Below are 6932 nucleotides of genomic sequence, written 5' to 3' on the forward strand. Positions count from 1 at the left end.
CCTTCCTTTCCCCCCTTCAATGATTATTTGGAACAGCTAAACTAGGCAGAGCGTGCCAAGCATCAAGGTGAAATGGAGAGGGGGCTTTTTTGCCCTAAAATTCAGGGCCAGAGGAGAAACATCTTCATTAAACAAGGATGAGGAGTGAGGGATCAGGAAGCAAGGTATCTGAGCTGCCCCACTGGTGCCAGTCACCATAGACTTTCCACAGACCACTGTTCTGAACCACATTCACCCCCAATCTGGGCCAGGTATAATGCTACTTCTAACTTGATTGCAACCTAATACATGTATAATCCCACTTTCCCGCCATTTCTGGAAGTTTACAACCTGTTGAACTGAGCTATACCTCAAGGTTTCAGCTGCCACGGGGCTGTCTACAGGCCCACAAAATAAGCTGGAATTATGTTAATTGCTACCAGTATACCTTTGCCAAGAAATTGGAAATCAGTCCCTCCTGATACCTAGTATCAGTGACTGGCGGAACAAAACCCAGAACATTCTGTTACATGAATAAAGTGACTAATTAGAGACAAATCTTGTCGAAAGGTAAAATGAGGCTGCCGGAGAACTACTTGCCAGATGCTGGGATTTAATGTGCATGGAATACAAGACTGCAATCCTGTGCACACCTCTACAGGAGCAAGCCAGCATGTGGCCAGCATGACTAAGCTGCTTCTGGCGAAAACAGAACAGTGCATGGAAACATCATTTACCTTCCCGCCAGAGCAGTACTTATTTATCTACTTGCACTTTGACGTGCTTTCGAACTGCTAGGTTGGCAGGAGCAGGGAACGAGCAACAGGAGCTCACCCCGTCGCGGGGATTCGAACTGCTGACCTTCTGATTGGCAAGTCCTAGGCTCTGTGGTTTAACCCACAGCGCCACCCGCGTCCCTCATGCAGAAGAATATGAGCCTGTAAATTAAAAGGAAAAGGAAAACCAAACTGACAAGGACCCGAGAGCTTCTGCAATGTGGAATATTGAGAGAGATGGAAGGAAGGAGGCTCCCTTTTCAACACAGCTATTGAAGGGGCTGGAACCCAGCCCTCTTTTTGACCACCTTATCTGAAACAAAGATGAACTACTTTGGGCAGGAAACCCTGCAGAAGTGGAGCCATCTGGTTCCACTTCATGTTTCCCCGGAACTCAGCCAGCCCAGCTATCTGTAGCAAAGCCCACATCCCTTCTCCTATCACTCAGGCCAACATTTGAAGAGGTCTTGCTGCATCATCCAGGCACCAAATCCTGCCTTTCTCATTCTCATAGTGCTGCCTGAACTGGGCAGCTGCTGCTCCCTTCTACAGACGAAACAGTGAAGAATCCCAGAGACAGACTTGGAGAAAAGCCATACAGAATGGCAATGCTCCACAGCATTTTTTTCTACCGGTTACATTCTCCTCACTGCAGTCTTCAAGCACCTCTGTCAAAATAACTCATTCATTCCAATGATGGTTTTCCAGCAAGAAAGGGGGGAATACCCTTTGTTTTTCCTAACTGAACCACTGAACCAGAGCCTGAGACAGGGGCAAGCTTAAGTGGTACATTAAACAAAGCTAGATTGATCGGCCCCAGATGGGTGAGAATGGGTGCCCCTGGCTGCACCCAATGCATGTGTCCACAGACACAAAAGTGTGCATGCGCGTACGTACACACACACACACACACACACACACACACACACACTCCATACAGCAAAAGACAAGAGCGCTCAATAAACTGGTACACTATCACAACCCTTTCACTGAGGCTGAATAAAAAGAGTAAGAAGAGCTGTGCCAGATTGCTTCTGCCCCAAAATATTGCAAACATCAGCTGCCATCACTCCTAATACAATCACCTTTCCAGTGACATTCTCATTGCCACCTTCTGCGTTTTCTGTTCAGGTGCAATTCTAACAAGAAGCAGAACCAATAGCTCCTCTCTAGGTGAGCTGCACAGATGACCTTTGAAGAGATAATAAGGAAGATCCCCAGTTTCCACAGAACTGTAAAAACAAATTTTGTTCTTCTGCTGAAGGTATAATCCCTTAAGGACTTATTTGGTCATGGATTGAAATTTGTGAGCTGTGACAGTTCTCTGCTTGCACAGCTCATCAAACTTCAGCAAACTTCTGGCTGACACAGTATTTATGAGAAGTGTAAGTACTGAGTCAACAAGATATATGCATGTAGGCCTGATCTCCTTTATTGGTTTTGAGGCCATCACAGTGGTTTTTCATCTTTTCTCATATCTTGTGGGGTTTGCATTCATACTGTAACTGATGAAGTATTGAAAGAAATGGAGACGATTTATTTTATTCATTACTAGTAAAGAAACAAATGCCAGAGACAGAACATGAGATCATCGTAAGAGCCTGATGGATCTGATGGTGCACCTAGTTTGGCATCTTGTTCTCACAGTGGACAGACAGATGCCTGTGGAAGACCTGCAAGCAGGATTTGAGCACAATATCATTCTCACTTCCTATGGTTTCCAGCAACTGGTATTCAGAAGCTTTATTGCTTCTGACTATAGAGGCAGAGCATAGCCATCACAGCTAGCAGCCATTGATAAAACTTATCAATAATAATAATAATAATAATAATTTATTATTTATACCCCACCCATCTGGCTGGGCTTCCCCAGCCACTCTGGGCGGCTTCCAAAAAAATATTAAAATACTGTAATACATCAAACATTAAAAGCTTCCCTAAACAGGGCTGCCTTCAGATGTCTTCTAAAAGTCTGGTAGTTGTTCTCTTTGACATCTGGTGGGAGGGCATTCCACAGGGAGGGCACCACTACCGAGAAGGCCTTCTGCCTGGTTCCCTGTAACTTGGCTTCTTGCAGTGAGGGAACCACCAGAAGGCCCTTGGTGCTGAACCTCATTGTCCGGGTAGAACGATGGGGGTGGAGACGCTCCTTCAGATATACTGGATCGAGGTCATTTAGGGCTTTAAAGGTCAGCACCAACACTTTGAATTGTGCTTGGAAATGTACTGGGAGCCTGACCATGAATTTGTTCAATCCTCTTTTCAAGCCATCTAATCTGGTGGCCATCGCTGCCTCTTGTGGGAGTGAGTTCCATAGTTTAACTATGTGCTGTGCAAACTTACAATCCACAACATCTGGCAAGCACCACATTGTCTACCTGTGGATGCATCGGTTCAGCTAATCAGCAAAACAATGGAGCCCTGCAAAGGAATCAAAAGCTTGTGCAGTCAAATACCCCTATGTGTTAAAAACAAAAAAGCTGGGGTAGGGGAAGCCTGCGAAAAATATGAGAGCACACTTTGCGACATGTGAATTTTACCTCATAAAAATGATATAAAAAGAAAAGGAGGAGTTAGGGGGGATGTAAAATGAAAGAATCCGTGTTTTTATCAATAATTGCTCAATTGTGGCTCTGGCAATAGTGGGCTGAGTTATCATTCCCAGAAACACGCCGTTAGTAAAATGTTTTGATTGAATCCAAGTCACAGTTTGGGGTTCGAAGAATCCACAGCGGTTCCAACATGCAGGAATAGAATCCAGGGGGAAATGATTCAGAAGGTTTCTTTGGGACCTTGTCAAGGGGTTTTTGGTTTTTTTTTACATGCCGTGGAAAGTGCTTAGCTGAGCAGCAGGTGAATCATAAGTGCCTGTTTTAAATGTAAGTTCTTGCTAGCCTGTCACATATAAATGAGAAAGTGTGAATTAAGAGGTGAGAGGAAGGGAATGGCAAGGAGAGATGGAGGGATCAACACTCTTGGGAAAAAACAACAGATGACTTGTTGGAGCAGAGAGAGAGAGAGCGCAAGAGAAAAGGGGGCTTGGAAGGAAATGCTTCAAGAGCTCAGTATTGTTCAGAGTTTGGGGAAGTAGTCTGTATGCAAGATCTAATCCCCAGATCCAGCATATTAGCCAGGCTAGTTTCCCGACGAGGTGATCGCCTAAGTGATGGGTCATTAAGAGAACGAAGGAAACGGGCTCTGTATGAGACAACAAATGGCTGGTGGTCCTCCTTCAGCTTATGGTTGGTTAGAAGGAAAAGCCAGAGTTGAGTTGCAGTGATGTGGGTCAGAAGAAAAGCAGCAAGCTGGAGAGAGACAGAGCTATGTTTCATTTCTGTTTGAATCAAAGGCTATGAGAGAAACAAGACCCTTTTGGGGTGTGAAGACTGTGAACCCCTCCATCATAGGCTCAGGTTGTATGTGTAAATAAACCATGTACAGTCATACCTCGGGTTACAAATGCTTCAGGTTGTGCGATTTCAGGTTGCGCTCTACGCCAAACCAGGAAGTACTGGAACGGGTTACTTCTGGGTTTTGGCGCTTGCGCAAGCGCCAAATTGTGACCTGTGCGTGCGCAGACGTGGCGCTGCGGGTTGCAAACGTGCTTCCCGCACGGATCACGTTCGCAACCTGAGCATCCACTGTATCATGAAGATACCATAGTCTCTGCTGTGTCTCATTCCAACAGGAAACACAAACTCTAGAATTCTGGAGTTCTGGAATCTTTCACCACTCAGAGATTGGGGTGGAATGCAATAGTATTCAGAAGCGTCCCTAAAATCCCCAAAACAATGGACAGCCAATGGCCTGCATACAGGCGCAAGGGCTGTGGTTCAGGGGCAGAGCATCCACTTTGCACACAGAAGGTCCCAGATTCAATCCCAGTCCTCTCCATATAGACACGGAAGAGATCTCAGTCTGAAACCCTGGAGAGACATGTGACCAACCCAAAGTCAGGTGAGCAACACAGTTCTACCAAACCATCTGCTACTACCAGGTTCAATGCCTCGTAGCTTGTGGTAGAGGAAATTCTGGTGTAATGTTACCTGTTAAAGGGCGGCGGCGGCGGCGGCAAACAGTCTGACCTGGTATATTGCAGTTTTGAGAACATAAGAAGAGCCCTGCTGGAACAAGGCAAAAGCCTGGAGACCAGATGCTTACGAGAGGCCTGCAGGCAGGACCTGGGTGCAACACCACTCTCCCTACCTGCGATTCCCAGCAAAAGGTGTTCAAAGGCATACTGCCTCCAACAGTGGAGACAGAATATGACCATTGTGGCTGGTAGGCATTGGTGGGCTGACCTTTTTTATGCTCCTAAGACATGTGGGCAAACCATAGGCATATGGGGAAGGACGACGACATGATTCATGAGGGATCAGACTCACTGTTTCCTGGATGAGCTCATCCTTTTCTCATCTTGTGCTAAATAACTCCCAACAGCTTGTTCTCTACACCTCTATTTATACACTTCATATTCTTTCCCCTGCTTCGGATCCTTTGCCTTTATCTGCCCAACATCCTACAGAAGCTAATAATATTCTGCATTGTTCCTTCGGTTCATTTCTGCTTTTAAAAAAGGGCAAAACAATAGCTGCATTTAAAAATAAAAAACTTGCAGAACGCCAACATAGCTTGTACTTTTTCTCTTTCTTTTGTCAATAAATGATTTTAACAGGAAGATTTCAATGGAAATGTCATTCTAAAACCCTTTAACAAAAATATTGGGAATTTACTAGACTTACAGTGCAATTCTATACATGTCTACTCAGAAGCAAATATCCTAAGAAGACATATACCTGTCTACTTGGAAGTAAGCTGTTTTCAATGGGGCTAACTTCTAAGAGACCAGCTTCCACATACAGTGGTACCTTGGGTTAATTACTTAATTTGTTCCGGAGATCCATTCTTAACCTGAAACTGTTCTTAACCTGAAGCATCACTTTAGCTAATGGGGCCTCCTGCTGCTGCCACGCCGCCAGAGCACAATTTCTGTTCTCATCCTGAAGCAAAGTTCTTAACCCAAGGTAATATTTCTGTAACCTGAAGTGTATGTAACCTGAAGCGTATGTAACCCGCTGTAATACCACTGTATACATTTAACCCTCATTTAATTCAATGGGGCTTACATCCAAATGTGGATGTACAAGATTGTGCTCTTATAGAATCTAAAGTTAGAAGAATGCTATTGCCCATCAAGCCCAGAATTGCTTTCTGACCCCAACAACTGTGACCCGGAAGAAGCCCTTGAATCAGCTGCAGCAGAGGGCGGGGAGGAGTTCTACTCTATTGGCTCAACTGAAAGACCTGAAACTTTTGGCTCCTCCTCTTTTTTAACCATTTCCATTCCAGAGGTTAATTATAAGAACTTTGTAAATAAAAACTTAAGTGCTTGAGTCGGCCTCACCCCCTCCTGCTTCCTGTCTTTTAAAGAAATTTTAAAATATTCCTGTTTACCCAGGCATTTCGACACTGTTCCTGGCAAACCTGAGTTCACTGGTTGAGAATTTTTTAAACCATTATTTTTAAAGGATGTCTAAAAACTGGTTTTAGTTGTTGCTGCTGTTTTACCATTGCTGTATCTGCTGCCCTGGGCTCCTTCAGGAGGAAGGACAGGATATAAATCAAATAAACAAAAATAAAATGAATACATTCTGCCTCTGCAGTCTCCTAATCCACAGCACTGTACCTTCTGAGCTGCTCTTAAGACCCAACCCGTCTCCCAAATTCATCTATAATAGCTCAGAGTTAGATGCATCAGAGCTCCAGGCCCCTCATAGCCTGGCACTGATGACGGGGCTTATTTTTGGCTCCTACGAGATGAAGAGTTCCACAGCTCCTAAGCTTTTAGCAGGAAATAGTTCCAATTGCCCAAACAACACCTCCCATTTTCTGAAATAATACTTCTACGAGGAACAAGGGAGCATTCTTGACAGCTCTGGAAGAACAATGTTCTCCAATTTCTCCCTCATCGTTTCTCAATTACACTTTATTGGCGGTATGTGTAGCATAATCGTGACAGGTAGCATCTCTAGGAGAGGTCAGGCTCTGAGCAAAAGAAATTGGATGGGCCTTGGAAACTGTGTTCTTCAGCTTTTCCTCCTTTTTTGACACTTAGAACCGGAGTGGCTGCAAACTTTCACATCCTGCTCTGTACCTGACACTTTCTGCTTCTCACAC

The sequence above is a fragment of the Podarcis gaigeae genome (assembly GCF_964106915.1).
Source record: "Podarcis gaigeae genome assembly, chromosome: 11".
Taxonomy (NCBI): domain Eukaryota; kingdom Metazoa; phylum Chordata; class Lepidosauria; order Squamata; family Lacertidae; genus Podarcis; species Podarcis gaigeae.